Consider the following 27,020-nt stretch of genomic DNA (forward strand, 5'->3'; position numbering starts at 1 on the left):
TTGGGAGAGGAATGGAGAAAACAATAGATTTTTTTAAAATCGGTTTTCAGGGGTAGAATATTGAATATTGATGACATTAGGTAAAGGTAACAAAAGATTAAAAGAAATTAATTTCAGAAGATGTCAGAGAAAAATAATGGGTTTGTGCCATGGGGAAAAAACCAATAAAAAGGAACCGGTGGCAAAAATAAAACCTTTGCTGATAGAAATTCAGTAATTGAAGTCTAAATTAAAACTTCTATGGAAAATGAACTTAAAATATGTACAAGAGTTTGTGTGTGTGTTTTTGATGTACTATGGTGTTAGTAGCATTCTGTAGGTTGTTACTTCTTTTGTTACATCTTAGTCTGCAGACGTGCAAGTGGCCGGTGAAAGAATTATGTGCTTTGCTGTATCAGTGCTGTGAAGTAGACATTTTAAGGATTTTTTTTTTTGAGGGGGGAGGGGGGCAGTGGAAGAAAGCACTAAGTGAGAAACATTCCAAGTTACACATATGGGATAATGTTTCAGGGACGCAGCCTACTGGCTAAGCATTAAACGACAAATGTGAAGTGAAACACTTTCAAAAAATGTAACATTTGTCAAAGCAGAATCCCTAAGCATGAAATTCTCCAGGTTCAAGATGCCGAATTTGGGGATGTAGGCATGTGAGCTGAGTTGTGACCTGTGTGATCATGGTGTGTGTGCTGCTGAACAGCTCCTGATGGTAACAAGATAACCCAGGCCTTATCACAACCCACTCCATAGCAAAAGGCCGCTTAGCCAAGTGAACAGAGTTTGAAACTCAGTTGTTACAGTCACGCCCTTCATTATAATGATACGTGGTTTTAAAAGAAAGAAGTATATCCCTCCTAGCCTTCTTAAATTTGTAATGCTACGTTCTTAAACAAGTTATTGAAAAACTTAGTTCTTGCCTTAAGCTGTTTATTAGCGAACTAAATGTTTGTTACACCAAATACTGGCTGTAGTCAATGTACTCCCTGTCCTAAGGAGGTGACATCGTCTGCTGCAGTCACCAAAGTGCAGAATTTTCAAAGGATGTAATCTGTGGTTTTTCTGGTGCCCTGATGCAGCGCTGGTTGGTTGCAGTGTTGGTGTTACTCACTGGTGCTCTCATAGGTCCCATATGAGATCAGTACCATTTGTGCTAAGAAACTCTGCACGTATTTTGAAGGTCCCTCCTATGAATAACTTTTACTGAGCTAGACAGGAAAGAGAGTAAAGGAAGGCAAGGTTTGGAGAAGAGGTGGGAACTGAGTTAGCCCTGTCAGAGAACTGGGAACTGCTGTCTTGAGTCTCCCAACTGCCTTTGTCATGCCATTGTTTTTCTTCTAGTGCCTTTTTTGAGAGAGAAGATGAAGAATTTACAGAGTTTACGGTCATGAAGCTTTGTCCCGGATTTGACATTGTATTCTTAAAAATGAGGAACCTCCTGTGGAAATGGACAATGTTAACTCAGTTACAAGAGCTTTTAGATTAATTACAATTTGCCACTGTGAGGTCTTTTCTGAGAGCAGTCAGAAACCCAATTTAACCAATCATCTCGGTTTAAAGATCGTGTTTTTATGACACTGTTTAGGGCAGTGCAGTCAGTGACAGAAGGGAGCCACTCTTGTCACAAGGGACTGAGTGCTCTGTATCGGTACCCCTCAGTGCCCCTCAGAGCACGGTGACCTCCTCACCTTCTGCCTATGGGATATACCAACAGTCCTCGTCACTTATCTATTCCCTGAAGTGAGGATAGCAGGCAAGTAGTGGATTTGCTGTTAAGCACTGGTGTAATCGATTGCATTAATGTGTTGAATTCCTCCCAAACAGGGCTCAAGTGGCGACACAGCGACTTCTTTCCTTTTTCACCTCTCTGTTTACTGTCTTTGTAAATAAAACAAATTGTATTTGGAGCTGGGTGCTACTTCTATTTTGTAAGATGCTGGGCAAAAATGCCTTCTTTTCTATGTCTCTTCTTTTCATTTACCAATGCAGAAAGGAAAATGTACCAGGTTGCGTGGGAGAATTTGGTCTAATTTGGAGGAATCCCCAGTGTGACTGCCTCCCCAAAGCACACCTCAGTCTTGAAAGTAGTTCCTTCTCCTTGCTGCTGCCTCCCAGAAGGCAGCAACAGAGGTGGCTGCTCCTCCTGTCTTGGTTGCTTCTCCCAAGGGCACCACTTGCTCCTCTGGTAGTTAATGCAGGAGTTAAAAGAATGCATGGATTTTCCTTCAGATTTACAATCCGTGTTTGAGTTTACTTGCTAGCTTGCATTGCAGTTGGTTGACACAGTCATCTTCAGTAACGTTAACCACAGTACAGAAATGTTGTTTTCCCACAGATTTTTTTCTTACCTTTGTATTCCTCTGCCTGCAGGATGAGCACCCTGAAAGAGCATTGTTGCTTAAATATCAGCTTTTTAATCTGATGTAATTATTTAGAGAATGTTTTCATGTTTTTGACGAAATAAGATATCTCAGTCAATACTTTGTCTGAAAGCAATATAAATATTTTATCAGAATCAAGTAAATCGTGTTACACATTTTAGTAGGTTTAAGGTTGTTACATGCCTTCCTGTGACATTCTATAGGGATTCAGGCCTTTTTTTTTTATTGATGAATGCCTATGAATTATTTTTGCTGTTATATAAGGCGGTGTCAAAGTCTTAAGAATTTAGGTGTACTTTTAAAGCTAAAAGTTAACAAGTAGTACTGATCATTTCTGTTATGACGATATTCTAATCCTCCTTGTGTCTCTGGGCAGTAGTATAACTCCAGTGATTAGTAATAAGAAAATTAATTACATTGGACCCATACATCTTCAGTTTAGTTCCTCTCTCCCTGGTGATATTTAAGACAAGTCAAAATGTTGATTTGATCAATGGTTTGTTTTTCGTTATTTCTCATCATAAATTGACAGAATTTGCATGCTTATTCCCAGAATATAGAAACTACTTGCATGGGTCTGCTGCTTTTGCTTTTAAATCGCTCCAAATTTAAAGACATGTAGGTTTTTTTCCTGATTGTTCTGTTACTTTATTTTGGAAAAAGTATTCAGTAATGAAAATTAAGTTGCAACAGAAAAAAACCCAAACCAAAAATGTCTGTGTATGTGTATTTTTTTTTCATCCTGAGGCCAATGGAGAGAGTACAGCTCAATAGGCATGCACTGGGTTAGAAGTGTTATCGTATATAACATTCCCTCGAAGCCGATAAAAAAATTGAAGCAAGAGTAACCACCTACACCCATGTACACTACTTCCTAAAATCTTTTCTGTAGAGGAATTGCTACCAAAAATGAAGCGAATCCTGGTTGTTTTCATAGAGAATCCAAGAAAAAGACTGTTTTCCTCATGTGGAAAAATAAAATTGTGCTGTAGACTTGAAATAGTTTGCTTATAGTGTAGCAGGAGATGGTTTGCAGTCAGTGGCATGTATCTGAAAGGGGACTAGGAGTACACAAGTGACATATCGAGGGTTATTGAGAAACTAGGGTTATCTCTCTCCCATCTGCCCCCTTGCACCAGTGTAAAAACAAAGTGACAAACTGATTTTATCTTTGCCTCTGTCTTTCTCCTCCTTAGTCCCAGCAGCATGACAAGATTTCCAAGAGAGTTAAAAGGCATATAAGTCTTCTCAGCTTGCTGAAATAGTTATTTCTCTCTACTAAATGATGAAGCTGTTAAGGAGTGGTATTGAAAGTTACTCATTAACTTCTTTGCTCTGGTTTTGTAAAGCTGACTTCCATTTCCTCCTCTCTGATTTTGATACAGGAGTTTATGGCAGACCCCTATGATTCTGATCTATCGAAGTGAGGAGACTTAATCACTAAACTTAGCTCTTTCAGTAGAGATAAGAGCTACTATTAAATCCCAGAAAGATATAGCAGATGAGAGTGCAGATAGTACTACAATATAAACCCTAATTTTGTCAGGGCTATAAATATTAAAATCATAGGCCTTCACCCAGAAGAATGTCTTCAAAGAGGTAAAGGTGATTCAAAGCAAGAGAAGGCAATTTGGAGAGGACATCATACTCATGAGAAAATAGAAATGGTTTTGATGAGATCTGAAGCACTGTAGAAGTTCTGTCTTTCCTTCTGGAAAGTCCCTGCCTCATGAAGGTTTGTCATTTCTAATACCTTGTCACAGAAATCATCTTTGACAAAAAGCAGAATCTTTTTTCTATTAAAGTTGATTTCTGTAAATATGTCTAATATTGCCTTCCCCAAAGTAAAAGGAAATGTAACTTTTGTAACTTTATTTCCCTTAACTTTGATAAAAACAATTTGCTTTCACTCTACTAGCTTTTCTTTGTAGGTATGAAAGTATGTTACAGCTCCTTTAAGAAAAAATTTCAACATGAATTATTTTAAGGCCCACACAGCATTTTTCAGACAGCAGGTCCTCCAGGCCAAGATAAGTGGCTTACAGACACTAAAGTTTGTTAAGCCTCACTTAAATAACCTGCCAGCACTTTTTAATTCAAAATGTTGATTAGAAAGGTGCAGTTATCAATAAATAGTTTGGAGAGTTGACATTGACTGTTTGGGCAAAAGTTAAAAGCTGTGGTAATGACCTGTGGTTTCTCAGTTCTTGGATCTGCTGAACTGAAAATATGTTAAAGATGCTTAACTTGTAGCAGCAGGAGATTTAGCACTTTTAGAAAATCAGAGCCAATTATGCCTTCTGAAGTTGAAGTATTCAAAATTTTCATTTTCTCATCTTCTCCAGATTGTACTCTCTCATTTAAGCTGGTCTCACTGCACCTGAACTTTCACTTCAGTTTTTGTAGTTAGAGGAGATACTTGAGTGTGTATTCTCGAAGTACTTTAAGTAATTAAAAGAAATTAAGTGATTAAAATAGAGTTGTCTGGTTAAGCTTCCAAAAAATATGTTCAACTGTAACATTTACTTAATAGTGGATTTAAATATGAAACAAAAAGTAAAACCACATTTATGGCCTAAGGAAACATGCAAATTTTTCCTGTTTTTACTTTGGAGGCTTCACTAAAAATAGCTCACTGTCAAACTTCCCATTCTAAAGCTTCTGCCTTGAAATATTTAATCCTTAACACTCAGTCTTTTGAGTGGACAATCAGCCCACCAAGGTAACAGTGGACAGAGAGACTCAACTGATGCATATTAATTAAAAAGAGGATAGTTTCTGTCAGTCACGGTGGAAGAATTCTAGACTTGAGTAAAACCGTTTCAAAGCCTCTCTTGGGACAAGATTCTGTTCTGGTGCCTGCACATCGTAAAAGCACAACTTTTGTGAAACTCTCCATGTGATGTTGCAGGAGAGAAATAAGAAACAGTGTTAAATACCGTTGGATATTTTCCAGATTATGGAAATGTATATTCTCATTGCTATGCTATTGCTGCATATTGTATCAGAATGTAAATTATTTAACAGATGGATGTAGTTATTAGAAGATCTTGAAGTGTGAACATTCCAAGGTGTAGACTTGCTCTTAGTCTCAAAGTAGGCTAGATCTATGCTCGAAATCCTCTAGTAAAATAGGATATGTTTATATGCATGCCAGAAGCCCTCTTTTGGTGATATCACATAAACCCTCAACTGTAAATTTAATTTCAGTGAGAGCCCAATAAGGGCAATATAAGACATAGCCTCTTGCCAGTGTGAACCGTGTCTGTGCTTGGTAGGAGCTGACAGCAGGGCTGTCTTCTGTGGCTATACTGCTAAATATTTCTCAGGCCTAGAAGACTTCCAGCATCCTTTAAAGAAATACATGGACTGCTTTAAACAGAAATATACAGAAAATGGTAAAAAGAAAAATAAAAAATGTGAGTGTAGCTATTTGGTAGGAATGTGCCAGATACTTATTGATGATCTCAAAGTGAGTGATACTTTTGTGTGGTAATATGTTTTGGTAACTTCATGTTCTACTGTTCTCAGCTTATTTAACTCACAAGCTATGATGCTTTAAAATGAATCACAGTTTAAGAAGGATTGAATGCTCTTAATGGAATCTCTCTATATCCATGTGTAGGTATACAGTTATTTATCATGCATGCCCTTGTATTTTGTCCTTAACTATTGTATTTTCATTATTTTATTTGAGAAGATGTAATTATGCCATCTATATAAGAAGGAAAGGCCTTCTTAAACCTAAGTAATAGGTAGTAAAGGGTTAAAAATCTAAGGTCCTATTAATGTAGAGAAATGCTGACACAAGTTCTTCAGTCCTTTTCCTGACAGAACACCCATCTTTAATTTGCTCCTCTCTTTACCCATATAACATTGTACATCTGTCCTTGAAAACAGCTCTTGCAGCGTGAGCGTAGCCAGTGGAGTCAATTTAGCAAAGGTTGCTGTCTGTGTCCTAGCAATGCAGGCAGACAGCCTGGAGCTACGACTTATAATCAGCTGAACAAGTATATGAATAATTACTAAAGATAGAAAGCTGTGTTACTTGCTGGGTTTAATGCTGTTCTCATAAATTGTTACAGAATCACCCCCCTCTAGCTCCTCCTCCTAGTAATAAGCTGTCAAAATGAGTATTTTTCTCAGATTGTAAGTAATCTAGTAGATTTGGGAACTTTTTAGTTTTAAGAGTCTTGCTAGTATTTAAGCATACCAATACTGCCTGAGAGTCCTTTATCTCCGCTTTGATACCTGGAGGCATTGAAGTGTTTGGAGTTGAGTAAGACCTGAGTTTGCCAGTTTCTGAAAACAAAAACTGATGTTAAGCTGTTGTTTCTCTTAAAATGATTGTCTACTAAGAGGTTTCTTTAATGACTCTGAGCAAAGCCACTTTCTTTTCAGACCATTCCATTTTTCTGCAGTCACTGTATGTTTGATTATCAAAATAGAGAAAACTATAAAGAATGCTTGTCTTCCTCTAGTTCTATCCTGTTGCTAATGCAGTAAGTGGGAAAAATTAAGGGATGCTCTTATAAATTGATTAGAGTATGAGGGGAAGAGTGACAGTGACTGCATTTGGTCTTCACCAAGAGCATTTTTCCTTATTAGGCTACTTTGCAAGCTAAACTGTACTTTATCTCATAGTCTGCTAAAAATAACTCTGTATGGCTTTCTGGCAGATTGATATAAAAAGTGTATGATAATGGTACATGGGGTTGTTTAAATACAAAGCTAGAAGCATGAGCTGGCCTCCAAATGATGAATGTCTTTGTATTCCAGAATGGAAGCTTTCCAGGACAGTGATGCATAGCCACCAATTTGTAACTTTTAATTTGTAATTTTGGACTTTTATCTATTTGATTATTTATATAACCCTCATATGTTTGATATGGCATCATTAAACATCTGAATGCACTTTCTACACTGTGGTTTTCTACACTCTACAACTGATTTGAATAAATTGACATTCAGTGTTGTTTTCATAGACTTTTTAAATAAACCCCCCCCAACCGCTGCACCTAAACGTTCTCATTTTAATGCTCTCACAGTTCACTCGTAGCACAGAAAAAAAGTTCTGTCATGAACTTTCCTATGTATAGAATGTAAATACTGAAGGTAATGAAGGACATATCTTCTCTTTACATCTTTTCTTACTGCATTTATGTCCCACTTAAGATGTTTGTATCACATATTCCTTCTCATAACTGATACCTTCCATATATTAGTGGGTTGTTTTTAAAAACTAATAATGAAAAGGATATAAACAAATAGCCTACGTTTCCTCTCAAACCCGTTTTTGGATCAGAGGCAGCCCAGTGAAATGGGACCAAGAGGGGTCCCCATGCAGAGGGGACAATGACTCAAATTGAGCCAGAAAACCAGAGCAGCAGCTGCTCACACAGCTGTGATGGGGCTGGGGTAAGGAGAAGTGTCAACTGGATATGAAGGCCTAGAAGGAAAAGATAAAGGAAAATAGTCACTGGAAAATAGTCATTCATGGAGGGCTTATTCTTCTGAGATCTTAATGAGGAATATTCATACAATTTATATTTCTGAAAAATACTGTGAAGAGTCAAAACGGCTCAGACTGGATTTTCAATGCCAAGAAGTGTCCAGGAGCCCCAGCAGGGCTTCTACTTTCCAAGTTTCAGTTTCATTTACTCTTTTGCACCCCATTAGTTCTACATAGCCTCACAAGCTGCTGTTCTAATAGTTTTCTATCTTCTTTCAGAGAGACCTGATTAAGTTGCTGTCTTCAGGGCTGCCTCCCTATCCCCTTGAACAGTTAATCAGGGAGAGAGAAAGCTTAGCTGTAATTAACTCATAGCTTGCCAGAGGTGGGGCTTCTGCTATATGCTCAATAAAACCAAATATTTTCAGGGAGAATATATTCTTAACCATCTTGAAAAGCAGCAGAAAAAATGTTTTATTGAAGTGTATACTGAAACTTTCTTAGAGAGGTAGGAGTCCTCATGGCATTTGAAAGTCTTGCTTTGTTGTAACAAAGTTCTAGTACTTTGCAGAACATATGAATGCTGAAAGATTTGTTTGAAATCTAAAGAATGGTTCATCAGATATTTCCCCAAAGTGGTAGAAGGCTAAAAATGTCTAAACTGTATGAGGACAATCAAGCAGTTTGCAAGATGTGGTATAGAAATATTTAATCAAAACTTAGTGAAAAATATGGATGTTTTAGAAATCCACTTGATCATGCTGAAAAAATGGATGTTGAATGCAAAGAACTTCAGTTAATTTTGATTTCTTTCTGATTTGCTAGAAGAGATATCATGAACTCTAGCCCAGGTACCAAAAGAGGCACAGAAAACCATTTATGCCATGCTCCAGTTTACCAAGGAGTTCCACTAGAAGCTTCTAAAAGTTGGAAAAACAATGAAGCTCCCATGTCCTGAAAAGCAGCTTGTAAAACATACATTAGTATTTGTAGCAAAATAGAGATATTAAAACAAGGGCAGAGCATCACAGGTGAGGTTTGTTGCATCTGTCTTTAAAATTGCCTGAAGAACAAGTCAGGGGGGAGGGGGGAGCAGCTGCAGTGGCTCTGCTGCAGGTGAAATAGTGCTGGGGACAACTCTGAGCTGATGCCATCAGTACTGTGATACCTTAGGTCTGTAAAGCCTCTCTTCTGACTGCCATGCTACCTCACAGATGTGATTTTTTTCCTTGGTATTCTTCCTTTGTTCTTTATTTCTGCATGCTTTGGTTACTTTTGCTTCTCAGTTTTCTGTGAAAGTATAGCTGGGAAGAGAACCAAAGATACAAACATAAGGAATGACTTCACTCTATAGTTCTGAGTGGTTTTTTTGCATTGTAATTTTGTAGATCATCTTGGTTTTATGCACATGGCAAAGACATTTAATCAAAAGAAAGAATGAAGGAAATAGATACTAGAAAATTGCAACATTATTAGATGGACTTAAGATAGATCTCCTTTTCCAAATATTTTGGCAATTGACAGAGGTGTTTGAAGGTCTAGCCTGAGTCTCTGCAGAGGCTTGAAGGAGTATTGTTTTGTAATGGGGTAACAAGAACGTGACTGTTTCCACGGTCTTGAAAGTTAAAGAGGGCATAAGTCTCTTTCAGAAGATTTTGAGTGTTTTGGTCCAATTGCTGTGTGCATCCAAAACAGCGTTTGGTGTTTCCAGGTGTGGAGTTCAGATCAGAGGGTTCATCAAAACATTTCCTTACCAAGGGCTACAAGCAAACAGCGGTCATGGGCAGCAGAAAAAAAAGGAGATGCTGTGTTATTACATTTTGTAACTTCCCTACCTTTGTTTTATAAAGCCTAATGCAGAAGGTGATCAAAGGGTATGTACCTTAGTCATAGAATTCTCTGCAATGTAGCAATCCCTTACTTAAACAGGATAGGACTTAATCATGTGAAAGGGTCTTTTTTAAAATTTCCTTTTAAATACTGGGTTTTCCTTTCACACCTCTTTTTGGAATGAGTTTATTTGATTATGTAAAAATGGGTTATGCATGAAAGACACTTGATGCAGAGTCAAAGGATTTTAATTTTTATTTTTTCAAGTACAAGGTTGGTTTTTTACTGGGATGCAGCCCTTAGATTTATAACAGCTTCAACTGACTCAACCTACTGTGAAACATTAGGAAAAATCGACAAGGCCACTGATCCGTGTATTCTGTGTATTTCAACTATGTGATTGTAAGCCTTTTAAAGAGTTTTTTGAATCCTTTGAATCAATAATAAAATATATACATATCCAGGGAACTAATTCTTGGGCAAATAATCTGCTCTAGACAAATATTGTAAGGGACTACCCTGCTGTGTTCAGCAGTGCAGCAAAACTTGAATGAATAAAGATTGGTCCCTGAGATAAACCTTTAAATCTTTGGTCATAGAAAATTTGCATTGCTAAAGGATTTTATGATGACTCAGTGGGCAGTAACTACTATTACAGCTACTTGAAGAGATTTTCCTTACCCATTTATGTTTTCTTTCTCTGAGCAACTTGTCTGCTCTTTTCTCAGCATACCTCTCACAATGATATTACAGTAGAACATGATGCTGTTCCCCCTTCTACAGTCTACTTGATACTGGAGTATCCAAATGAGTGATTTGATCTCCACCCCCTGCAGCCTCTCCTTCTTTTGCTGTTGATGGTTTGCATCTTTATTACAGGTGTTGATCTATTTGATTAATTGTTTGCAATATCACCAAAGAGGGGCAAGGCAGGAGAGAAGTGAGAATTATGCCCAACGGCTACCTCACTTGAAGTAGTTGAAGATAAGCATCATGCCATTTATGTTGAGCAGTCAAAGGCACCTGAACATATGAATGTGTTCACATCATTATCTTGTTCACCACAAAAAATCGGTGTTCCATGGGCATGTCTGTTGCATCATCGCAACTTAAGGACAGGCTTCTGACTTCTTAAAACTCCACTCCTTCAGAGAGGTGTCTTGGCATGGAGAGAAAAGAGCAGTACCATAAGAACGTGGTTTGCTTCTGTGCCAAATGGTGGCTGACAGGATTGAGATTTGGAAAGTTTCTGTTGGTAATACTGTTTCTCATTGACAGTGTATGTTAAACAGACAAACATTGCCTCCTTTTTGAGATAAATGGGATTTCTCTGAAAATCTTCCAGCTCTTCTCCTTAATCAGCTAGAGGTGGTCCAAATAAGTGTCTCCTCTTTCCCCCCTGTAGAACTCAAAGATGTCCTGACCCCTGTCTCCCCTCCCCTGTGGGGCTGAGCTGGGACAACAGCCAGCAGCAGGCACACCCCCAGACACTGGGATCCCTGAGGCCTCAACAGAGCCACACAAAGCACGGCCAAAGAGTCTGCTCTCCCACCCCTGCATATAAAAGGTGCCTCCCAGTATGGACCTGCTTCTCCCAGCAGTACATGTCTTCAGTGAGTTGTGTTAATAGTTATCACTGCCTGAGATAACCTTCCTTGTGATGTAATTTGACACACTGCTGTCAGAGGGGTTTAAACATATAATCTTTAAAAATGATTGGGAATTTGCCCTAGAGAAAAAACGGTTATGATTAATTTCTACAAATGATAAACCACTCCTTCTTCAAAATACTGCATGCTATGAAGTGTGATTTGATCCATTTAACTACAGAGCCTGATGCTTCTGACAACTGTGACTCAAATGTCTTCACAGAAAGTGATATTTCAAGTGGCAGGGTGGGATTAGAAACCTGCTGAAGATTTGTCAAAGGAGAAGTAAGTACATAATTTTTAGATAAGTGATTTGTCTACTCTAAACCACTTCCTCTGAAAAGACAGGCAGATTTAAAAGAGAAACTTACACTATTACACTAGAAAGAGCAATTTAATTGCAAAGAGATACTACTTACGATGGTAGGTAGAGAGAAAAACAAAGGATCCTGGGGAATGTGTTTTCTATACAGAAAAAATAAAATTACTTTTCACCCTCAGAAAATAACTTAATTGAGGCTTGTATGAGGAAGGAGCCAGTCTCAATATCTTCACAACCACCTGATATGTTCTTGTTGCTGCTTTTTGTGTTTTTTCAAAATAAAAAAACCACCATGATAGTTTATGAACTGTGAAATTTCTGTAAATGCAGTAAAACCTGAAACAAGCACAGAAATATTCATTCTGTGTCTGTCAAGAATTCATGTAGCATTAGAGCAATTATCAATTTCATTCACATCCACCAAGTCTAAACTCAGTGCAGTTCCATTGACAGGGCAATTTGGTCCTTGTTTTAGATTACTGACATACTTCTCATTGCTTTGACAGTCCCCTAAAACTTGTGCTTCTTACTATCTATTCTGCCAATCTAGCTGTTTAATTTACACCTCCTTAAAGCATCTGTCTACTCTGAAAGGCAGTGAAAAAACTGTATAAGGTTATGTATTTTTCTTCCATATGACTGAATCTCAAATTTGACCAACTGCAATGGAAACTACATTTTGTGTAAGAATTTGTTCTAGCAGCCCCGTGGGTCCACCTGCATCTATGAGGACCTAGCTGAAGGCTTACTGAGGCTGTAGGGACTGTCCACTATGGATGCTGGCCCAGCACTGAGTCCTGGACCACCTGTAGCAGCTGTGTTGTTATGAAGTGTTCCCTCAGCCACACTTGTGCAGCTCTGAGATTGCACAAAGTGTGGAGGATTTGGTTTGCAGTTCTGCTTGGTCTGATGGCTGTGGAGAGAAAGCAATAACCCTGTCTGACAGGCTGACCTTGAGATCCTACGTCAGGAGTGGAAGTTAAGTGAGAGCACACATAACTCTTACCTGTTTGTAATGGATTCCCTGGGGAAAAAAAAAAAAAGGAACATGAAATCTGACAATGCTTTTTTGTGGAATCATTTTTCAGAGAAGAGCTGCTCTTTGATGTCTATGATAGTTTGCTGCTCCGATCTGTCATGTTGCCGACTCTCTGCTAAGGTGTTTGGAAAGCACAGTTAAGTCACTTTAAGCATGGTAAGGGAAGCTGGGGCCATTTTTTCACTGAAAGGAATTTTGTAGTAGAGACAGTATTAGTTTCATATTATTATTTGTATTTTGTTTGTTTTGGTTTGTTTGTTTCTCGCTGGAACTTGCCGGCTGCTTCACTTCGAGAGGGCCGAGTGCGCCTTTAAGAGGTGGAGGTGCCTTTGTGCAGGTTGTGCGGGGAAGGAAGTGTCTCTGCATCGCGGAGGGTGGCAGGAAAAGGCTGGTGCTCGGCTGGCCACAACTTAAACTGCCAGTTTTCCCTTTGAGAGGGAGCAAACAATTGTCACATTAGCTTCCTGGGGCTTGATTGTTTGTTGGTTTTGTTTTTTTGTTTTTCTTCCTTCGGCACTGTCAGCTGAAACGCTGACCACCACAGGCACAGCTGGACATGTGAAACTTGTTTAAAACTCTTCCATGGGCAGCCCTGAACTGGCAGTGGCGCGGGAATGGGTGATGTCTTGGGAGCAGTGTGCGGCCGGCAAAGGTGAAGACCTGAACTCGCAAAGACGCCCCAAGACACCTGTCCGGGCCAGGCTGTCCCGCAGGTGACAGCGGTTCCGGTGGCAGCCCGCAGCCCCCGGCCGCCTGCCTCAGTTTCCCCTGGCGGCGGAAGGACGGCGCCCGCCGCTCCGCCGAGCGGGAGCGCTGGGGCGCCCCGGGGCCCGCAGCCGGCGCCGCCGCTCCAGCGACCTCCCCCGCCGGCCCGGCCCGGCCCGGCCCGCCGGTACCTCCCGCCCGGCCCGCCGGTACCTCCCGCCCGGCGCGGGGCGGCGGCCGGTCCGGAAGGAAACTGCCGGCCGCGGGGGCCGCCCGCCCCGGGCGCTGCTCCGCCGCCGAGGCTGCCCTGGACGCTAATTAGCATGACTAGTTTGATGGATTTAGTCAACAGCATTCAGCAAACAGGGTAGGGGGAAACAAGGGTATTAGATTTCCCAAATCTCAAGACTTTTCAGCCCCGGTGCCCTTAATGGTTTGTTACGCGGGCTCGAACAAGTGTTGCTTCCAATTAATTGATCGAGGGGATTTATTTCAGTATTTTGGCTGGGTGCCAGAGACAGAGGCTTTGTCCTAACGTTTTAAGCACCACCCCTCCTTGCAAGTTTGAAATGTGAGCTGCCTGGGTGGTTTTTTTTTTCCTCCTCTCTTTCTCTCTCTTCCTTCTGGCAAAGTGGCTGTGGCTGCGTGTGTGTGTGTGCGCGTGTGCGTGCGTGCACGAGTATGAGAGAAGGACATACCTCTCTGTGTAATGGGAAAGCAAGACATGGATCACTAGAGACAGAAAAGAGAACCATCAATATCAGTAACATGCAGCTGAGGTGAGATTTTTCTGAGTGTTTGATTTTCTTAAAACCCTTTCGGAAGATTTACAGCAGCCTTCTGCCATGCTGTATGCTGAAGACGTACTCCTGAGCAATGTCATAGGGATGCTTACATGTCTATCGCCGTTTTAGGTCTGTTCGCGTACGTGTGAAGTTTTAAAGCTTAACCTGATTCTCTTTATTGTCTCTAGAGGGTTGTAGCTTGAGCACAAATAGCCTGTTGGCAAGTACGGCATGAGCCCATTAGCAAGACTCCATCTGTGATTGGTTTTGCCTGGAAACCGGGAGACAAGCAATGAATAATTGATGTGTGTTGTGCAGTAGCTGGACAGGCAAAGAGGAGAGAGAGAGGGAGAAACAGAGCAGGGTGCCCTTAGAGGGGGAGAGCGAACAAGCTTGAAAATAGCTACTGGCTGCCTTGTGCTGAGATGAAGGCAACCCCGGCTGTCTTTGTTCTGCACTGGCTGGTTTCTGCCTAGAAGTGTTTGCAGACATATGTGGCCTCTCTGCAGCAGCAGAGGCTGGCGCGCAGAGGAGGGGCGGCAGAGGAAGCCCAGGCTTGTGAATGGGATGTAACTCGGGGGTAAGTTGGTTCCGGGGGGGCGGGGGCCGCGCGTGTGAGAGCGGGGCCGTGTGTCGGTGCGCGTTGGCCCCAGGGAGAGCCCGTGAGCGCTGCGAGCGCGGATGTGTCCGTGTGCCGCCGTGAGTGGGTGCGGGAGCGGGTGCATTGTGGGAGCGGCCGCGGGGCTGTCAGCGATGGCAGCGGCTCTGCCCTGCCCGGGCACCCCGCGCCCTGCCCGCCGCCGCTGCTGCGCGGGGCTCGCACCGCCCTGGCCGCGCGGCTCAGCCCGGGCGTTCGCCAGCAAGCCTGCTACTGCATCTGCAGTAATGAAACCAAAAGGCAGCTGCAATTAGCAGTGGCCTTTTCTGCAACTTTAGCCTGTCTGGCACTGTCAGAACGTGACAAGCTGTTCTGCAAACAGCAGTGACAATACTGCTGCCACCATTTCATTTTTGCTGTCTTTATAAAGACCTTGCCATGCAGAACTCACGTCTGTGGCAAGTGGTTTCATAGAAGATCTCAAAGTAGTATTAGTGTCAATTACGGTCTCGGGTATTCAGCTGACAAGTTTTTTGCCCCTCATGTTGAGTAGTAACAAGTGTGCTGTTTATTCTTTTCCCGTGTAAAAACTAAAAAGGTTATTTAATTTGCATATGATTTAAGGAGTTTTCAGAAAGTTTCAAACTAGTGATGCTGGACTGGAATTTGGGACGTTGGTTTTATTGTTTAGTTTAGTTAGTTGTCTTAATGCAAATAATATCTAAAAACTGAGTAAAATAGCATATATCAATGTACACCAAAAACAAAATCCAAAGGGTCTATACAGCTTCAGTGTTTGCAATTCAGATATTGACAGCACGGTCTGTTGGGGGAAGAGAGCTTCATATTGTAGATAACTGCTCTTTGAATCAGTAAAATCGCTGTGTAATGTAAAATAGACTTTGCATAAAGTAGCATCAGTGATTCTGGGTCCACTAAAGCCACTGTCAAAACAAGTTGTGACTTCAGTCATGCAAACTGCTTGTCCTGAGTTCAGGTGAGCCCGTTATATGATCCAGATAAAAATCTCTTCTGTCATCTTTTGATGAAATAAAAGCTCTCTGTAGACATTTCATGGGGTGAACTGGTTAAATTGAACCCAAATTTATGACAGCTTACCTTGGCTCATAATACTGTAGAAGATTATGTTAATTCTGCAAATCTGTAGATTTTGGAATGAAAAGTTATTGTGGAGACAGTTTCTTTCAAGAAGTCATATCTCAAGTTAAGCTAACCAGGTCATTAGGCTGGGGTGACCTAAGAAAAGCAATTAGAGTGACTGAAACACTACTTGGAAATGGAAGTACATAAAACTAAGATCCAACTAGAATTGCTCTGCGCTGCCTAATATTTCCTGTAGTATTTCTTCAAGTTAGAAGTTACTACAGTTATATTGGAAACAAAGTAATTATCAGCATCTAATCATGCATAAAAGTGGAAGCTCCTCTGAGTTGAGCAGAAATATGTCCCTCCATGCTGTCACCAATCTGCTTAGCAGAATTTTGTTCCTCTTTTTGCTTAGCATTTAAATTGAAATGGCAGCTAAAGTGCAATGGAACTTGTGAACAAAAGTTTGGGTTTATGTAAATTTATTTCAGAAGAACTCAGTCAGTCATGCTCCAGTTTAAGTGAACAGAGGAGTGTTACCAAAGGCTCAGTTTCAAATTTGTGGTCGAAGTTTGATTTAAAAAACTACTTAACAAAGATTTGATTCCCATCTGCCCCACCTTTACCCCTTTCTGGAGGAGCAATCAGAAAATCCCTGGGGAAGTACATCTGCAAATGCAGTGAAATTTCACTAGTAAAGAAGTCATGTGAATGAGCAAGGTACAGTTTTATGTTAGCAATTGAAAACACTGATCATAAGAGAGGTTTGAAACGTAGTCATAAGCCTTTAATCTTGTGTAGATAGTAATAGAATGGGTACAAATGTCAACTCTGTGCATGTCAATGTCTCTGTGATCCTGGCTGAAATGTTGCTGTGTTGATATTTCAGTGAAACACATGCGCTCTTGGTATTACTTGTGCTGAAAGTAGCATTTATTTCTGGGGCCCTTATGCTGGATGGATGCTCCAGGAACAGCCAAGGAAGCTTGTCCACATGTAGTGGACAGGGGACAGCTATTGGTTACACAGCAAAGAAGCAGAGCATGCAAACCAACGATGTGAGAAAAATAGAGGATACTTAGGCTCAATTAATAAACAATTTGTTGTTGTAGTAACAGGTGCTGTATTAATTACAGTGAGATAGTTTAGAGAGAATAGACTAGCAAAACAGGCTTGCTGTTGCCGTAAGAGTTACTACAGCAATTAGTTCGAGAGAGTCTCTGAAACCAATGCCCCAAGCCCCTGCAATTACAAGATGTGTAACTAAGACAAGAGAATAGTGTTTTTTCTATGTCATGAGGTAAGCTGAGGACACAAAAGTGCCCGCGTTATCCTCAGTTGTCACTGGGACTGTGACAATGCGAGGCTGCTTTCTCATGACAATTACACCAGCAAAAGGGATATTGCTGATCAACAGAAACCAAAAATCATTAGAGTGAAGCCAACAGGAAACTGTCACACTAGGGGATTGTACAATTGTAACTTTTTTTCTCATATAACAAAAGAGTAGACTGTAGATTATATTAAATAATATCAAAAGAGTTAATCAGGGAAGGAGCTAACCAGCAGAAAACAAATAAACCCAAAACATTATCATGTGGAACATTGTTAAAATGATGTTCCAGAGATGTCAGTGAAGATGCTCTCTGGTTTGGTTCCTCTCAGTTTGAGAACAGATAGTGCCACAGGAAATATCTTCCTCTGGGGCTGCTCTGGCAAGGGGAACTTCTGTTTTCTCTTGGGTGGAACAAACAGAAGAAGCTGCTCCTTACAGACTGCCATGAAACTGCTTGTAAGCAGCTGGACAGCAAGGTTTTTGCTCAAGGAAAAAAAAAGTGAGGAGAAGTGGCTTCCTCCCAGCATTGCTCAGCTATTGCTGCACTGTAGTTCAGAGCTATGCAAGCTAGAGCTGGGTGATCTAAGCGAAGTCTCAGAAGCCTTGCTGGCGTGTGGACAGCTGTGCAGGCCGAGAGGAAGGTTCGCTACCTCTGGTACCTTGTGGGATACAACAGAGACATATCTGGAGGGGTTTCAAAAAAATCAATGACGCCACTGCCTGTCCGCTAAATTTCCTGGAGTTTGTTTTCCTTGTACTGCCTTTCCAGAAGAAACCAGAAAGTTCTGTGAAAAAAACCCACTAGACATGACATCTGTTTCACTGTAGTGTGGTGTTACTGATTGTTTCTTTGAAGTAACCAAAACAAACAAAAAAATTAATTAAAAATAGCTAAAAGTTAACACTCTTGAAAGAATATATTAAGTTAATATCATTTGGCTCTTCTAACAGCAGGATAGGAACCAAAATTCCTATGGGGTATACCTGGTTCTAAAATGCTGAAGCAAAACAATGTTTTGGTATATAAAAGTTGTTTTATGAAATCAGCTTCTTCAATATCAGAACAATTTGAAGTTACTGAACAAAGCCTTTTAAAGCAGCACATAAAATGAGGAGCTAGCCTTCAAATGGAGTGGCTGTTTCACTAATTATGAGAGGTACACCAATGCACAGTAAAGCAAAGCAGTAATGGCTTTCAAGGCATGGGGAAGAGTGCGTATCCATTCATCATGAGGGAGAAAGCAGCCAGCCAGTCTGGCTTTCACTGACAATTCAGTAAGGAAGCAAGAGAAACCCAGAAAGAACACAGACAGGTTTTTTATTTCTATTGTTAATTGGAAGTTGCTTGAAGAATTTTCTCCTTAAAATCAAGACAAAGTGTAGTTATAAAAAAAAATTAGTGACATTGGGACAATAATTACTTCAGTAGTGTGGAAGACTGCCACTCAGCCCACCTCTAATAAATACTATACATTTCTTCAGTTCTTGACCTGGATCATTCTTAAATATCTTGCATTCTCTGGAGTGTGTTACTAATCCTGAGACTTAGCTTGTTGGGGATCATTCTGTTGACAGTAATCCAGTGCAACCAATGACAGTTTTACCTATTTCATAAAAAAAAGTTAATTTTGTTCTCAGTTGTCTTTTATTAGTACCAATAAAATGTTCAGACAGCCAGCTAAGCTCCTAATTCTTGTTGTTCATTATAATTGAAGTACAGCTCTCAACAGTTTGATGAATAACCCTTAATGTTTGTTTATAAACTTCTAGTCCTCAAACTGCATTTTGTTGTAAGTAGTTGGTGCTCTTTGTCCCTCCTCAGTGCCCCTTGCGTCTATTAAATTAGATTTCAGGAGGCAAGCAGGCTGGACTCAGTGTCTTTGTTGACATCCTGGAAGCAGACAAAATCCCACAATTGTTGGTTTATCCAAGCTTGTTAGAATGCTATTTGAATATAGTGTTATTGTACCTGGAGAGGTTCATTCTGTCATGATCTCATCATTGAAACTACTTGTACTGGATTTTCAAAATCATTCGGACCTAACTTAGTTACAAATAAAGCGAGTAGAGCTTCAGTAGAAGCAGAATTAGGGCAGATGGGAAGAACTGGGATTCTCATGGAAAGCACTCTTCTACTTATTCTTGGCTACCTTTTCTTAGTCAAGCCTAAGAAGGTAGCAGGGAGAGCTAACAGGAGTTTGTCACAGGACTCCCTTCAGTTCTCAGTTAGCTATGCTAACCAGTTTTACTGACCAGGTGTTTTCTTTTTTGGTTTAATGTATTTAACATTTATTAACAACCTTGTTTTCGCATTAGTATGTAGTAGGAAAAGAAAAAATACTGGGGGAGGGGGGGTGTTTCGCCACTTAGTGCTACTTACTTATCCATATTCTAGGCCAGACTTGAAAGAAGGGTGTTAACAGTACTTTTACTGTCTTATCTACTGACACTATCCAACTGTTTCAGAAAGTTGAGGTTTTCAAGCATCATCCTAACCGCATGGCTTTCAGAGGAGCCTGTCATGATTTACTTATTCATACAGATTTCAGTGGCTTATGTAGTCTTGATCCTGCTTGATCTGCCAGCAGTATTTGCTTCTATTGATCACAGGCTGTTACTTGACTGCCTTGAGCAGCTTGTAGGTCTCCCTGGTTCTGTTAACGGGGTCTGCTGCGGATACTTCTCAGCCTTCTCATTTTGCTGCTGTCAGTAGTTTTAACTCCAGATTTCCCACTCAGACAGATATTCTGCAGAATTGTGTCACACTGGTTGTGTTTTTCAGTACCTTTTGGAGCACCTTAGTGAACTATGGTGTTCAACTGGGGTTCTGTCCTCATTTGGCTGTTAGCTCTAATTTTCAATGCATGTTCGGCAGTGTGCATGGCTGTCATGTGAAGTTGTGTGTAAGAACTCCTCCTATGCTAGGTGTAAGAAAATGCCATATTTTTAGAAATAACCACCAGTTCTTCATGTTCTCATATGCCTTTTCATTCCTACGTTTTTCTAGCAACAGGGCAATTGGGAGGTTAGTCTGGAAGAAACTTAGAAACCAGTCGTCTTGCACATAGACAAGTACTGTTAAATGGCCCGTTTCAGCCCACTTTCCAAATGGCTATATATGTTTTCTAACTATTCCTTGGGGTTGAAATACTATAATTCCTTAATTGGCTGATTTACGTGGGAGGTCCTTGAAGTAATTTGTGTCTGTCAAGAAGTATGCTTCATTAGACCAAAGCTGCCGTAGAATCAGGTTAGAAGCAGAAACATTCATGCAAGTTTATATATAGTCTTAGTCCATTAGGAACAGAAGATTTACATTTTTTTACTAAATTACTTTACAACTTGTAAATCTACTTTTAAGATCTTTGCAGAATAGAAACATAGATGGTCCTTGTGTATTTTGCGTTTCTGGTTTTAGTACAAGACTGACCTTCTTTATAACATGCAGTTAAGCTTCTGTCTGTTATTGTTTGTTACACCTTGTATTATTTTGATAGAATCACAGCCCCGCCGATGGTCTTTGAGCAGACAGAACAGTTATTCGCAGGCTGGATTTTTGAAGAAGTAATTGAGATGGAAAATTATGAGGACCAAGGGATTTTTACTTGTAAGGAACACATTTAATATGTGATAACCCACTCTTTCCATCCTTCTATGGAGACACATCTAGTAAGACTAGGATGTTGACTGTCTGCCTTGCCTGACATTCAGCAAACTTCCTCTTTGTCTCTACATCTGCAAAAAATACCAGGGGGAGTAATTCTCTCACAGAGAGAGTTTGGGACTTTGGAGAGTTAGTTGATTGTTACTGTGCAATACCCCATAATCTCGGATTTTGTATTTTGCGATAAGCAGAACAGAAGATACAGTTTATAATTTTTGCTAAGTTAAGAGTAGGTTATAGGAGATCAAAAAATGGAAGTTTTAAAGTCCCATCTTAAGTGCTGACTCTAAATGACTCGCTTGAAGCACTCATGAATCATGTTGCAAAGGCAAAAATGTCCTTCTTGTTAAATGACTGTAATCTAAAACGTTATAGAGAGCTAAATGATTTATTGATGTCTATTTCTGAGGCGTTTACCTGCACCTGTAGCCAGCCCATTCCATTTATTTTGGCTTGCTGACAAATTAGCAGGCTATTTGTATGTCAGATTTGGTCAGTAGTCAGCTCCCACCCCCTTACATATTGAACTGCTTCTAATTTAATTGTTGTTGGTATTGGCAATTTATTATCCAGATAGATGTCATTCGGGGGAGCACTTCTGCACAGAGAAGAGAAAAAGCAGATTTGTGTATATTCTCATAGTGCCTTGTAGAAAGACAGTATGCAGAAGAGAGCAGCTTTCAAGCCTCTTCCATGCACACAGGCAATGATCTGTGCACTACCTTCCTTTCCGCTAGTTTGGAATGTCAAATATTAGATTTCATATTTAGTGGCTGAAATAAGATTAACTCTGTGATTATGGCCATTGTTGTATCTAGGCACCTTTCAAGAGTGAGCAATCCAAATTACATGTTGGAGTTTTAACTGCATGTGTAAGTTGCATACTCTCAGGGGGAGTTGAAGTGAGCATTGCCATCTGCAGTGGTTACCTTGTGGTGCTTGAATAAGTTTTGTGGGGTATTGAAGGAAAAATTATTGTTTCTTGCTAAATAGTTTTAGCTGCTGGCTTAGATCTTCATCACAGTAAGAATCTGAGCACTACTTTTCCATGTCAAGAGTGCTCCACTGTTGCACAGAGGCAATTGCAGGTTGCCTGACCTCAGCTGCCAGGATGCCTCCAGCCCTGCTGCTCCATGGCACGACCACTGCTGCCAGCTGCAGCTGCTCACTGTGTTTGCCAGATGAAGAGGACTAGCGAAATCTATTGTGTGGCTATGTTTTCTAAAGTTCAATTAATTTGATCTTGCACTCTGAGGTTTAGGTAAGATAGGAAATTTGGACTTTGACACAGCCAAAAGGATTTTCATGTCATGGGAGCATGGCCTGTACTGGCCATCCTGGCCATCTGATTCTGCTAGGGCTGCCTGAGACTGCAGGTGGGGACAAGACTCAACCATTTTTTTCTCATCTCAAACAGCTCCATGGTTGCTAGTTAACACTGCTGGCACTGTGCAGCTTCAAATGTTTTATGGTCTTACATCTACTTAACCTTTAATGTTTTCTGTCAACATCTATTATGACCTGGTGGTCTGTGGTTAGTAAAATGTGCCCTTGCAGGCTGCCAGATACTGTAATGGAATTAGGCCTTTAAAATTATCAGACCTGTCAAAGGAGCTTATAATCCTGTGAGAGCTTTAAGTGGTTTCTTGCCTTCGCTTCAACACGCATTTGACCTGGTTGAAGTGGTTTTACTTGCTTGTTTTGTTTTTACTTCCTATTAATACTTCTAGAACTGGGGGTGGGCAAAGAGAGGAAAAAAATTTATTTCTTTGGCATCTTTATGAGGAGTCTCTTCAGTTCTGTCCCAGACACCTTTTTTTTTTTTTTTCCACTCTCTTGCACTTGTAGATTAAACTCTGCAGATATTTCTGTGGGAACTTGTTCCTTTAAGTAAGGGAATAAGGATACTTTGTTATGTGCCTTAGTCAGTGTGCAGAGGGCTGGCACAAGTCAGGAGGCAATGTCAGGCTTGCTTTGAGGGAGGTTGGGCTCAACAAAGTGCTCACAGAAGGTGCTGAACTGACACCTCTGGAAATGAATGTCCTCTGCAGAGTGAGTGTGGGAAGGACAGTAACACTGCAGTTACTCTTATTTACCACCTTTGTGCTTTATCCTGAGCAGAGGATAGTACTGGATTTTGAGATGGTTTACCTTTTACTAGTTAGTTTTCAGTTACCTGTGAAAATGCTGAAAGTGGTTTTCCTATGATTATGACACAGTGCCTGGTGGTCATTAACACCTCAAGTTAATTAGCAGAGAGATACTACGTGTATCATATCTAATAGAAATTGAAACATGCCGTAGAGGAGGCAGTTCGAGCGTGTCACACGCAGCCTGGAGCCACCTTTGGCAAGTCACCTTATCTGAGCCTGATTCCTGAGCCTCGCTTCATAGCAGTTTCCTGTCCTTGTGAATTGGTTGTATGTGAGCCCTTTCTTTAAGTTACTGCACATTTTTAACACAGTTTTGTTTTTGAGGAGTGATGCAACTTTGGCTTCTGAAGTAGTGCCATGCTGACTCCATTTCTTACCTCCAGCAGGGTGATGCAAGGTGAGGAAAGAGAATAAAGCCAATAAAATGCTATTCCAAAATAAAGCAAATAAAATGCTGTCTTGTTTGAGACTTATTACATAAGTGATAGAGGGAAACACACAGCAGCCATTTCTTTTGCAAGGAAAAGCCCTTTTATTGCAGCAGTTTTGGGGTTTTTTACATTTTCACTCTTCTCATATAGCATAATCAAGCAAGGTAAAAAAAAAAGTGTTTCCTGCTGCTAAACTGCATGCAGGCATTAGCCCCATAAATAAAATTAATTTTTAAAAATAGTTTAGGTTTTCCGAGGTGACATTAATTGGGATAGATCTGAAATAAATTGGCCTCTTGAGTAAGGAGGACAAATAGACAAATACCCATCCCCCACAAAAAGTAACTCCTGTTACATTTTTTAGAGCAATTGCACTCAGTACTAAATCCTGAGTTGGAATGCTCTGAAATCCTGACCTTCCTACAGGTGTATTTCTCTTTTTTGGTGTACAAATCTCAAGAACCTCCCAGGACAGCTACTACTAAGCAGAAGAAATGGAGATGTAGGAATGAAACCAGTCATCAGGCTTGGTGTGATGAGGTAGGCTGTCTCTTCTGATCCAAGAACTTGAGTGTATTGATGGCTAATATTTTTACTTGGTGACAGTCCAGTGAATGATCTCATCAGTTGTTGCTAGCAGATGCAAAAATGATGAGCCTGTGGTAGCAAGAGAGGTATTTCTATTTTTTCTGTGCTTGTCTTGGGATATGAGTGTGAGACGTGAATGACTGTTCTTTCTGAATGAAATTGTCCACAGCATTTTGGAAGGGTGCAAAGTAGATTACAGTTGTTTCTTAGTGGAGGGAGGGGAGAAGGACCCATCTCAGGCAGCAACTGCCTGTTCATGAAAATTTGGGATTCTTTCTGCCTCCTGGGAAATTAATGTTTTAAGGGTTGTCTAGCTGTTCTAAGAGGAAGGACCTGAACTGTTGTTATTTCTACTGTCATGGCAAAGATGTGACAATGGTGTGAAAAGAAGGAGCAGCAATGAATGTCTTCTTTCAGTACTTACTGTGGTTTATTTAGCTGGATTGCAAAGACATCAGATACCTATTTTTAAATAAATTTTTAGTAAACAGCAAGGAAAACAGTTTATGCAGTCAGACAAGCAGCTTTCCACAGTGGCCAGATTCACCAGTCCTGATTCTCTGCTGTGTTCTTCTTGGTGTCAAGTGAAGCAAAGCTGATGCACTGAATAATGGGACCTCTGTCATGTATAAGTTATTTAATCCTCAGTGTTGATTCCCAGTTGCAATGGTTTCTGTTTCCAGTTTGTTTACTTTGAGCATCCTGCTTCTCAGTTGTATGTCTCCTGAGTGAGAGCACACGTGCCTAACCCATATGAACACTCAGACTTAGGCCGAGTCATTCGAAATAATGGATGGGTGACAGACACTTCACTTGAAATAGGCATTTGATTTTCCAGCCATCTCATCAGTTTCAAGGATGTACAAATTGCAAAAGGCATCAGGGTGACCCAAGGCAGATTGAAATGAGGGAATTTATTTGAATGAAGCAGAGGCTGATCATAAAACAATTGTGTGTGTATGAGAGTTCAACATTTCTTGTTTCAGTGGAGTCCTAAGTAGTAGCCTGAGTATTGCCTCTGCAGCTCAGTTCTGCCTACTTTCAGCTCTGTGTTTACATAACAGCACTTTCCCCTAACATTTTGCTTCTGTGCCTGTGTTTGTGCAGTATTTTGACTGTCAAAATGTCTGTCTGACTGCAATATGGAAGTTAATGTCTTAGTGTGAAAGTAATATTTATTATTCATTGTCTTTACACTGAAGTGTCTCTGTATTTGTTGATCTTCACAAAGCCTGTCAAACAGCCGATAATTTTTCTAAAATCTTGCTTTAGATAGTGCTTGTTACCTTTAAACCGAAGGCTGATTGTGGCTCTCAATTTTCTATCAATGGAACCACCATGAACCACCCTTCTAATTAATGCCATTTCAAGCTGTTGTACAATTTCACTCATAGTATTTGGCAAATTTTTCAAAGTCTTCTTCAGAGGGCTTTAGATTGTTAACAGACTGAGGCATTTTAAAGAAATGTTACCAGTTGTCACCATCTAAAACTGGAGTCTACAGCTGAGTTTTCCCATATGTATTTTCATTGTTTTTGTCATCTGTTTTGAGATCAGTGTTGGATGTATCAAAGGATCCAAGAGGGGAAAAAATATCTAAGTGGTTCTCTCCAGAAGCTTCTCCTGCAGATTTCATTGATGATCAAGATATTTGTGGTCTGTCCTTAACTCTCCTTTTTCTTCATAATTACTCTAGAGATTGAAGATTATGTTTCATACTGCATGAGTAGTAACATCTACATACAAGTAGTGACTCAAGCAGTGAAATAATCTGTAATCAGATTTCTTCCAGTAACAGTAATTTCTCTCTTAAAAGCAGGAAGATAGTTCCATCTGTGCAGGAAATAGAATAGACCTGTGTTCTGATTTAACACACCTGTAAATAAGGGAAAAGAGGAAAAATGGAGGGAAAGAAAAGGCTACCACGTCAACAATTCTCTTATAGTTACAGAATTACTGACACCATAAATTCAAGTTAAACTTCAATCACTAGAAATTAGCCATTGGACTGGTAACTTCTGCCTGCCTTACACCACTCCTTCACGTTTTTCCACAGAACTGCATATGCTTCCCTTTTTATAGACTGAGCTCTGAAAATTTATCTGCCCTCCACTGAATTTCCATTTTATGTGATGTGAAAGGCATGTACTTTTTTGGAGATAGTTTATTACTTGATTTCAGTGATTTCTCTGAAACCTTGAGGAAATATGTTAAGGTACAAATGATAAGGAGTTTTGTGGAGTGAGGATGAGATCACTTGGAGCAAGATCTGCATGTAAAACTTGTGTGTGCGTGGAAATGCCATTAAGGACTGCGCTTATTTACAACCCTCAACACAGGCAAAAATGCTAGAATAGGTATAGTTCTACAATAAAAATGGTGTTTTGCTGATGCTGCTTGTTTCACTCAAGGAATCAGCATAAGCTATAAAGTAGCAAGATCACTTTTCTTTGCTGATACAAACCATATTTACAGTAGGTGCACAAATCAAACTTTTTGAGGGCTGTTGTGCTGGCAGAATATCCATGGAAATGGTCACAAGGAATGGAAGAGGCAAGAGCCATGCTCCTGGAAGTAACTATCTCTTCCTGCTTGTTTGAATTTTCTAACGTTTTCACTAGGTGCTGTTTTCTGGCCAATGCTCTGTTGCTGTCTGATACTGTGCATACAGACTGGGACCGTGTGTTTTGTTAGTCAGCGTTGTTACCATGAAAATGGTAACTTACAAGGTTGTTAAGGTGTGTTTTCTAACAAATTTATTTCCGAAGAGTGTCTCTCAGATATACTTCAGTATATCTCTCTGAAACAGTTGCCTTGCCCGTAGCATCATTTTTCTTTCTCATGGATCATCCATGAATAATGGTAAACCTGCCTTTTCTACAAATTCTGTAGGGAGAAAGAAAGTCTGGCTTTTAAAAAGACTGGCAATCACTTGAACTACACCAAAATGTTACTCACTCACTCAAGAGAGTCTTCTGAGCATTAT

The 27,020-nt window shown here is 40.3% G+C and overlaps 1 protein-coding gene across 9 annotated transcripts in view; it reads left to right on the top strand.

Annotated features, from left to right (window-relative positions):
• ZMIZ1 (zinc finger MIZ-type containing 1) overlaps positions 1-27,020 on the top strand; it is a 293,828-nt gene that overhangs the window by 188,144 nt on the left and 78,664 nt on the right. Inside the window, exon 1 of one of the 9 annotated variants that reach the window (XM_032115727.1) lies at positions 14,002-14,151. The exons of 7 other annotated variants lie outside the window; for them this stretch is intronic. The gene's annotated coding sequence lies outside the window, so the exon portion shown is untranslated. Of the gene's footprint in view, positions 1-14,001; positions 14,152-14,501; positions 14,738-27,020 lie in introns of those variants that run through there. One more of the 9 variants, XM_032115728.1, reaches the window with a different exon arrangement.

Source organism: Corvus moneduloides, chromosome 8 (assembly GCF_009650955.1).
Source record: "Corvus moneduloides isolate bCorMon1 chromosome 8, bCorMon1.pri, whole genome shotgun sequence".
Taxonomy (NCBI): domain Eukaryota; kingdom Metazoa; phylum Chordata; class Aves; order Passeriformes; family Corvidae; genus Corvus; species Corvus moneduloides.